This window comes from Enhydra lutris, unplaced genomic scaffold, assembly GCF_002288905.1.
Source record: "Enhydra lutris kenyoni isolate GAN:26980312 unplaced genomic scaffold, ASM228890v2 scaffoldscaffold3, whole genome shotgun sequence".
NCBI classification, from domain to species: Eukaryota; Metazoa; Chordata; class Mammalia; order Carnivora; family Mustelidae; genus Enhydra; species Enhydra lutris.
Window position 1 is genome coordinate 28,396,245 of NW_019154087.1, and position 10,857 is coordinate 28,407,101.

The following is a 10,857-nucleotide window of genomic DNA, read 5'->3' on the forward strand; positions in this document are numbered from 1 at the left end:
TGCAGCTGGGAGGCTCAGGGGACAGGGCATACCTGCCAGCTTTAGCAAGGGAGGGAGAATCCCTTGGTTGTACACACCTGCTGGTTTCAGCAAGGTGGCAGGATAGTATTGTGCCTACATGTGCACCCCAGGAGGAGAATGCTGCAGCTGCTCATCCCCACTGGCCTTACCGAGGCAGTGGGAGATTGCCCCATCTGCACATACCAGCCTATGCTGGCAGGGTAGAGGGAGAGTGCAGAAATAGTACTCACTGACAACTCCGTCTCTAAAGAGATTCACAACTGGCAGATGTTCGAAGATTAGCAAATGAGTCTCCTTCACATATAGTCTAGGTACTTTTCAAACTGCTGCTTTTGCTCTGGGTCTCAGGGTGAGGGAGAGTGCATGAGAGTCCTTTAATAGGAGTATCTCAGGTCCCTACGGGGTCTCTAGGAGGTAAGCTCTGTTAGTTTTCTAAGCCAGATGTTTTGGATGCTTGTATCTCTAGGGAAGGTCCTAAGGGAGAGGGTGCCTGATGTAGGGCACAAGTCCCTCTCTTCTCTGGGAGAAATTCTGGACTTGTGAGATCCCTTTCTATTTTGGGTCGCCATAGTTGGGGTGGGTTTTTTAGTAAGACCATGTCTCCACCTCTCCTACCTGTCTCAGTGTGGTCCTTTTATCCTTTGCTGTAGAGGAACAGTTCACTACTTTTCTTTTCTTTTTCAGAGCGCACTTGTTTCATATGTAGGTGCAGATTTGGTGTGTCTCAGGGCAGAGGTGAGTTCAAGGTCTTCCTATGCTGCCATCTTAGACTGTCCCCTGTAACATAAGTATTAAGGCTCTGTATTTCCCTCTAAGTATTGCTTTGACTATATCCCATAGATTTTTATATATAGCCTTTTCGTTATAGTTTGTTTGTATCTATTTTCTATCCTGCATTATGATTTTTACTCACAAGTTAAAACTTTTCTTAATTTTAAAGACATTTTTTGTTTATATTTCATTGTTATTTTTATTTTTATTTTTTTAAAAAAGATTTTATTTATTTATTTGATAGACAGATATCACAAGTAGGCAGAGAGGCAGGCAGGGCAGGGGGCAGGCTCCCTGTTGAGCAGAGAGCCCAATGTGGGGCTTGATCCCAGGAACTTGAGATCATGACCTGTGCTGAAGGCAGAGGCTTTAACCCACTGAGCCACCCAGGTGCCCCTCATTGTTATTTTTAAATAAATTTTAATGTAGTCATATAATATACATTGGATGCTCCCAATAATTTGTAATTAATGAGACAATTTTCCAAAAGTTCCATATATTCTGCTGCTTTACATTTCTATATATACCCATTAGACAGAGCTCAGTATTTTTGTTGCTCACATTTTCTGAGTTAATGTGCTAGAGATAAATGCAAACAAAAATTATTATTCATTCAGTTAATTACTATTTGCCCGAGAGATATTAATTCAATAAGTATTCAGTTAATTCCTACTATATGATTCAAACTAAACTCAATGGACCATAAGCTATTTTACTTTATAAATATTTTTAAAGGCTTTTTCCTGGTATTCTGATTGGGGAGGGAAATAATATAAATAAATAGATATAGTATTTCATAAATAATACAAATGATAACTTATTCAATGAGGTCACAAAGATGGGACTCAAAACTTTGGAGGATCCAAGAGGTCTTCCCAAAACAGGTAATGTTTGAAGTGACCTCAAAGAATGAATGGAAATTTTGATAGCTGGAGAAATGGAAACTAGAGGGAAAGGATATTTTATTTTATTTTATTTTTTAAGAGCTAAGAAAATTATTTATTGAATGGTAAAATAATATTAATATCTTGTGTGGTTTTTTTTCCTCTTTATGCCATATTTAATTTTTTTTTAATTTGAGTATAGTTGACAAATAATGTTGCATTAGTTTCAGGTGTACAATATAGTGATTCAATTATCAAAGTATAGCTACCATCTGTCACCTTACAATGCTGTTAGAATATCATTGACTATATTCTCTATTCTGTGCCTTTTATTCCCTCAACTTAAATCATTCTATAACTGGAAGTCTGTATCTGCCACCCTCCTTTTTCCACCCCCCAACCCCTTCTTTCTAGCAATCATCAGTTTGTTCTCTGTATTTATAGATCTGATTCTGCTATTTATTCATTCATTCATTTGTTTTGTTTTTTTAGATTCTATGTATCAGTGAAATCATATGGTATTGGGGAAAGGGAATTTTAGATGGAGGAAACAAAATAACTCGTACCTCCACATAGTTGGAACATGCTTGTGGAAGGTGGTAGGAAGAAGAATATATATGAGAGAGTTTAATTTTATTTCAAGATGTGCACAAAGGCAGTGTGTCAAGTTAGAACATGTTTAAGAGCCCCCCCCCAGCTTTTGTATTGGAAAACAATGAAAGAAAATTTGAGAAAGATTAAGATAATACTAGGGAGATCATAAATGCCATAAAGAAGAATTAGTAATTTTTTCTGTAGGTTCTTTAGATACTATAATTACAAGATTAATAACACATTTAGAAATAAAAATCTCATGCATGAAATAAATATAATCTTTAAAAATAATATTTATTAATTATTAAGGACAGATATTAAAAAAAATGGAGTGGGACAGGGATAGATTCTCTAGGTCAGTGATCTTCAAACTTTTCCCCAAATGCACATCTAAAATTTTTCTTCATAATTTTAAAAATTAAAAATATTTTACTTTTTGCTTATTACAATAACATAGTCAGTCTTCTGACTGAACTCTTGAATGTGCAAAGTAATGTTTTGTTGTTGAAAATCCAACCCATAATGAGGCTTTTAAAAATTTGTTTATGAATTTGTAAAGACATGTTACTTCTTTCCAGAATAATTTTTCATATTTCTATATAAGCAATGAGAAAAATGACTTATACAAATAAATTCATGAAAATGGAAGTAGTTTATTATAGCAATACCACTCAATTTGTTGAATCCATTCAGAGTTATATATATCACAAATCACATAGTGAGCATTCACCAAAAGATATTTTTAATGATTTACCGGTGGCAGCCTAGTTCTATTTTTTAAAGCAAAGTAGAAACCATCTGACTTACTAAAGGATTTCTTACCCAGTTACTGTGAATCATTCACTTTTTCAGTTTCTGGGAAATATACCAAAAAAAGTTTATCTAGACTTACCAATGACTACTAATTACACTTATAACTCTTTTGCTAGAATTGCCATGATATGTTTAGAAAAGGTTGAAAATATCAAAATGTTGTTAATTTTAATACACACTTTCTAGTACATTACTTTTTGAAGAAATAATTTAACTTGTAATTTAAATATATTTATTTCAAAAGGGTTGGAACCGTAAACCTAGCTCATTAAAACTACAAAATATTGGGGCGCCTGGGTGGCTCAAAGGATTAAGCCGCTGCCTTCGGCTCAGGTCATGATCTCAGGGCCCTGGGATCGAGCCCCACATCAGGCTCTCTGTTCAGCGGGGAGCCTGCTTCCCCCTCTCTCTCTGCCTGACTCTCTGCCTACTTGTGATCTCTCTCTCTCTGTCAAATAAATAAATAAAATCTTTAAAAAAAAAAAAAACTACAAAATATTTGCTGTACATTTAGTAGGCAAAATCCATCTTCATTATCAAGCCAGTGAAATTTACTTTCAGTCAAGTAGGGTATGGCTTAACTTTTCAGATAAAATAAATGTTTTAATACACATCCCTATGACACTCATTTGACCTCTAAGTTCCAACTTTAAGAAAGATAGATCTGGAAGCTGGACATAGACTAGCTATGTGGGTATAACACTTATCAATGCCCTCTTTGCTTTGCCCTCTCAAATTTTTCTTTCCAAAACCTCAGACAGGGAAAAGATATAGTTTATTTTGTGTAAAGTGAGAGAAGGGTGACTTAGATAAGACAATATGGGAAAGAACAATTGGCATGACTTTGACCATTTTTAAATAAATTATTTTTAGAAATAGGAGCATCTTTAGAGAAATTATTTTAAGAAAGAGTTCATAGGGAAGTTGAGAATGTAGGAGTTGATTCTTTTAGAACTAAGATGATCATACATTTATTAACAAAGTCAGCACACTTTAAGGGTAAAGAGGGGTGATACTTATAAAAGGGCAGCAATAATAGGCATAAATGGGGACTGCGATAAACCAGGATATGCCTGGTTGCTTCACTGAGTTCTCTATGCTCATGCAACCTTTAGAAAGAGTTCATGTACTCCAAGAGTTGCGTATATTCAATTTGAAGACCCTGCCCCAGGTTGCAGACTTGGGAACATGTGCTAACATTTATTCAGCAAATACCATGACTCAAGGATGGTATTATGTGATTTCTTTGCTTTATATTAGTTAATCCTACAAGACTCTGTATAGATATGCTTTATCTCTGTTTTACAGACAAGGAAAATGAAGTATAATGAAATAAAGAAATGTATCCAAGTTTACATATAGCTAGTAAATGATTGAACTTAAATTAGCCAGTGAGCAGCGTCCTAAGATTGTGCTCTTTTAAACTTTATTGTGAGGCTCTTAAAGTGGTGTCAGCGAAAACAATCAGGAAGTAAGGGAGACTGACACTATCCAGTTTTCATTACAAAAATTATTTTGCCGACTCATTCCTTTTTTCAGATTGTCATATTATTTATTCAATTCATTTCTAAGATGCTAATATGTACCAAATACTCTTTTAATACTTAAAAAAATGCTTTATTTCATGTTTACCACTGCGCTGGGTCATAGGTCTTACCCTTAAGAACAAATAAACACAAAAAAAGAAGGAATATAATTAGGGTCACACAGCTAGAAGGTGAGATGGTTTAGTTTAAACTTAGTTCTTTTGGTCAAAAGTTCCTAGAAATGTATAGCATAAATGTTGAAGTAAAAATAAAATTTAGTTGCTATTATAGCAGCTGTATATATTTTTTCAACAACCTGTACCACACACAACTTCAGGTTTCCCAGTAAATTCTCATTACAATATAGGCTCTAATACCATTAAAATGTCTTTACCTAATGCCTCCTGACCATGAATATTGACAAATGAGTCTTAAATGCTCTTCTCAATCATAGAAGAGCTGTTGAGTGGTTCTGGGAGCAAAGAATGCTGTTGTTTGCAGTTCTTAGTATTTTGATTACCAGGAGCTCAAAAGGTCAGAGCAGCAATTTAATATCTAAAAATCAACTATAGTAGATTAAAGAATTAATGTTCCTTTTTATAATAGTATTGCCAGAAAACATTTATAAAGAAAGTTACCTGTGTTGAGTTTCTGGTTCACTTATGAATATAGTTGTTAATCACCACCTGTAATTGTCTTTTGAGTCTAACTCCAAATTTAAATGCAGTTTTATCTGCTGAAGCATTTAACAAGTTACTGTCTCTATTTGCCATTGAAATGTGTCTTAAAAATATGAACAGAGATCCTAAAATACAGTTATATACATTTACTAAATGTATATAAAAGAATATGGTGGCTGAGTTACATTGGTTTTCTCAAATCTGGGAAACTCCATTTTCTGTTAAGCTATTAACTTGTCAGTAACTATCTCTGACTGAATTATCAGACAAAACACAGTGATGCATTTTTCACCTATCTCTCATCCTTTTTTCTTCTCTCTCTCTCTCTCTCTCTCGTACACACACGTGCCTGCACTTACACACACATACACAGGCACGCACTTAGGATTAATATTTGAAAAGCTCACTTTGTGTACCATATAAACTTTAATCATCTTAAATATCTCTCATCCTTTTTTCTTCTCTCTCTCTCTCTCTCTCGTACACACGCATGTGAGCGCACTCACACACATACACAGGCACACACTTATGATTAATATTTGAAAAAGCTCACTTTGTGTACCATATAAACTCTTTAATCGTCTTAAATACACTTTAACTTTTTCTTAGGTATATAACATCAGTTGCTGGCCCTAATTCATTACCAAAAAATTAAACTACATTGTGATACAAAATGAATCAATGAAAAAAGATTGATGACAAAAGTAAAAGATAGACTTACTTTTGTTTTCTTTGAAATTTCTTTCCTTACATTTGATCCAAAATAGTTACCAGAAAGTTATTTAAAATAAATTGAGGTAACGTCACTTAGTCTATTTAATTTTACTGAAATCTGGCAATTTAATTTTATTGGCAAATGCCACCGGCTGCCAGACTAGTCTTCCCAAAACACCAGTATATTGTATTGTTTCCTTTTTTAAGAACTTGTTTCCTTACTTCCTAATGTACCTGTGCTATATCCAAATTCCTTTTAAAAATCTGATTGTAATCTGTAGACCACATTTTTAATGGTTCCCCATGTTCATACCCAGTCACATTCTCCATTTCCAGCACCTGTACCTTTTAATAAATTCTATTAGGAAAAGCGGGGAAAATATGGTTAATGTAAAATGATGAAAAGGTAGCCTATATTCTGAAGCCTCTTGGTTTCCTACCAGCCACCTACTATGGTCACAGGCAACATTTTTACACACTTGTCTGTCCAGGGTATAGAGATACTATAGGCAAACAGTCACATTCCACTGCTAACTGGGATTTTGACTCTAACCTATTAGTTTCCTGGTGAGCTGGCCTAGACCACGTGTGGATCATGACAACTCCTCTGAGAGAGAGGATAAGAAATAGAGAAGAGATACTTTTTTGTCACATAAACTATGTGGAATCTTTATCATTAAGGATACCAAAGATAAATCAATGAGCAGAATGCAGAGGAAAGCTTGCCCTTCGATGCTACATTTATTATCCTTTATTTTTTATTTTATTTTATTTTATCTTATTTTTATTTTTTTATTTTATTATATTGTTAGTTACCATACAGTACATCATTAGTTTTTGATGCAGTGTTCTATGTTTCATTGTTTGCATGTAACACCCAGTGCTCCATGCAATCCGTGCCCTCCTTAATACCCATCAAAAGACCTGTCTTCTACTGCTACAATGCAGTGTTCTCTTTTTCTTCAAGAGAAAGTTAAGAAAACCTTAAACAGCCTCGAGAAGGAAGTGTACATGGGAAACAATTCCTATTTTTTCCTTGAAAGCAAGTTAAAAAACCTGTCATGACATTAAGTGTAATTTTCCTTGATGATGTTAATCCTCCATTCATTTATTCATTTAATGAATATTCACTGAACACCTACTATGTAGTATACATTCTAGGAGTTCAGAACATACTAGACATACTAAACAAAGACTAACCAAATGAGAAAGCAAATGTTATTTATTCTGAGTTTTCTGTTGTAAAGCAGTCAGCTATTGTCAGCTTGCATTTTGGCAGAGAGAGTCAAAGGAAATGGGAAAGCTTTACAATGGAAAAAAGAGAAGGCTTCCCATCTGACTGAAGGGGAATCTAGAGGTGGGCTAATTAGAAATGGGACATCCTATATGACTGGTTAGGGGGTGCATATTTGGCTTTCTTTGGTTGGTCCTAAGTTGGAAACAGAGATAAAAAATAGGAAAGCTGTCAGTTATTAATGAAGTCCTGGCCATTTGGGACTGATTGTTACAGAAATTATTTAGCTTCCTACAGCAAGCTGGCTTCCTGGGTTGTTTATTATTGCTAAGGGGATTGTTTTCCTTGGTAAGTTGCTGCAGATTTTAGGTTAAAGTTCTATTTTTATATATGGTCTGGCCATTGTCCACTTGTATGTTCAATCTCTTAATAGTAAACAAGGAAATCCAGTCTTTGTAAAGTCTACATTCTATAGGCAATCTTACACTAACTTCTTTCTCTAGATTTCTTTTGCATTTATCATTTCATACAACTGGTAAATAATATATAATCCTTTTCTTTAATTATTGGCATTTCACAATTTTTGACTTTATTATGTCCCTACATCTTATTAAAATGTGCATTATTTAGTTAAAATATTTATTAATCACCTACTATATGCCAAGAACTATTACAGGCAGTGAAGATTCAGTAACCATCAAAATCTTGCCCTCATTGAGCTTATGTCAGATTAGAGGGACACAAATAATAATCTTAGTAAATAAGATAATTTTTGTTTATTATAAGGTGATAAATGCTAAGGACGGAGGTTTAGAAGGATAAATAGAGTTACATGGTTTGCAAAGTGTAAGTAGATTTAAGTCAGGGCTGACCTCAGACAGCAAATGGCATGTGAACAAAGACATGAAGGAAGTGAAGGTAAAAGCCATATAAACATCTAAAGAATGAGAATCATAGGCAGAGAGAACAGCTAGAACAAAATCCTTAAGTGAGTACGTTCATGACATTTTTGTGAAACAGCAAGAAAACCAGTATGACTAGAAAGAAGAGAATGAGGGGAAGAATAATAGAAGAAGGAAAAGCAGAGACAAGTTGGGAGATTATATCCATTCTTATATGGACCACCATAAGGCTTTTGTTTTTTTATGAAGCACGGAAAGGGGATTCACTGTGAATTTTCAACAGATGAGTGACAAGACTTGCGATTTATTATTATCTCTGCATTTGCTATATGGAGAAGGCAGTAGGGCTCAGGAGGGGTGAGGGTGGAGAAAAGGAGAATAATTAAAGGGAGTTTTGCAGAAATCCAGGTAAAGTAGGATGGTGCCTTCGATAACCTTAGTATCAGTGAAGGTGGTAAGTGGCCAACTTCTATGCATGTGCTGTAGTCCAGCCTGTTAAATGATTAAAATAGCAAGCCAAACCTCTGGAGAATTATTTACAAATCGATAACAGAGGGTACTAATGGAGTGGACTACCTCCAGGTTTTAAACATGCCAGATCTTTATTCTAGCATGAATCAGTAACAATGTAGCTTTGCTAACTTACGTTCTGAGACCATATTGGAAAAGAATCCTAATTTTTATTTCAGAATAACAGAATCCATTTGCAAACATTATTTAACATATTTAGGATAAATCCTATCCTGATAAAAATTAAAGCAGGCAAACTTGGTATAGTGAAAAGTATGTCTTCTCTGTGGTATTTTAAGAGTCCTTTAATAGCTGGAAGAAAAATCCACCCCTCTCTCAGAGCTCTGAATAGGTAAAGGAGAAGTGTTTTGGACTTTTGGAGAAAATCATTGTGAGGAATCAAATAACTTTGAATGAATAACCCTAATGATTGGTCTCTACTCACAGATGGGAAAATGAGGCCTGAGACTATAAACATTTCAAGAATACATCCTGCCTACCTCAAGACTGGGCCAGGCCACTGATTCCCTAGATGATTGTGTCTGATGTTAGTTATTTAGTCTAAAGATCTTTCTCAGCAATGACCCAAATTCATGATAAAAATATTTCCTCCGTGGAGGCCAAAATTTTAATTCAAAAGATCTTTCCTCTCCTGAAGTCTCATGAAGATCTGACAGAGAGTGCAAAAGGGTGACTTATTCTTTCTCTATTTCATTCGTATTAACTCCTAACCTTTCCTATAGTCTCTTTTTCTGGCCCCTACTCCTTCTCAGAGAATCAAGGCTTCCATTAATCTACCTCTCCCTACTAGGTGTTTGCATGTGTTACATTCTATGTGGTTTTTAGTCTAATTTTCTTTCCTTTTTCCGAGAATGTCTGATTTAACCAGTATCGGTTGTAAGTTCCTATATACAGACACAACATATTTTCCCAACAAACATTGAGATAAAATATGCCAGGCACAGAGCCAGGGACTGGAGAAACTAAAGTACATAGGAAAGAGTATCAGTATCTGCCCTAGAAGAATTTACAGCCTATTAGCTATTGCCATGTTCATTTCTGTTTCCCTGACACCTTTGTGTGTTGGTGGGTAAAGGTTAGGAGCTCAGAGGGAGTGGGGCAACAACTAACGTAATGTTTGCCATGTGCTGGGTACTTATATATCAACCTTAAATTTTACCGCTTCCTATTATCCTTATTTCATCAGTGGCAGTTATGAGAATTAGCAAGAATGGATTGTCCAGGTCTCAAAAGCAAAACTGAGTCTCAAACTGAAATCTGTCTGATTCGAAAATCAATAATCTTTCCACTAATGAGGTTTATAGGTACTTAATATCCAAGTTTGTAAAAAACTAACTGAAAGGGATAAAAAGAGGGATTTTTAAAAAGTGATCCATTATTTACTGATCCGAAAATTGAAGTCTTTTCTTAATCATCTACTTTATTTATGTCTTCCTTAAATTGCCCCTCTTTACTCAGTGTGATCTCAGCTGTCTTCTCTATCTGTCCTGCAGGTCGGTATCTGGGAATGTAATCTATTGAAAATATATTTTAATACTAATCTGGACATACATAACTAGGAAGAATAAATAAAAGTAAAAATGAAATTCTAATGAAACATCAGTACCTGAGAATGTTCAGCTTCCCCAAAGAGCATTAATACTTGATAAGCTCTGTAATGCAAGACAAGTATTAGATATACACTAACAATTTAAAAATATTTAAAGGTAAATCAAACTTTTTTCCCCAATGGTAAAATGATTCCTGTCAGCATTTGGAAAATGGGAAGTAGCAGGTGAATTGGGAGGCAGTGCATCCATGGGAAAACTGGAAGACCAGCATTAGGGGAAGCAGAAGAAAATACCCTGTCAACAACACACGGGCTGTTGGCCAGACATGAGGAAGGACAGCAGTGCTGAATTACTAGTGTCTTGGCTACACAGTCTTCATTTTATAGAGGGTAGACTGAGGCCTACAGTAGCAGATGGGTCTCAGTCACAGAGCTGAGATGGAAACCCACCTCACTGACTTCCCATGTTTCCTGCTAGATCGCATTACCTCCCTGGATAGTTTTATTAAACTAATTACGATTTAGCTCTTCATGCTGGCTGACTTCAGATTTTAAATATAGATAAACTTTAATAATAAGGGTGAATGGTTTTAATTACCAAAAGCTAACCCTTGGAGTATTGTACTGGCAGAGAATGC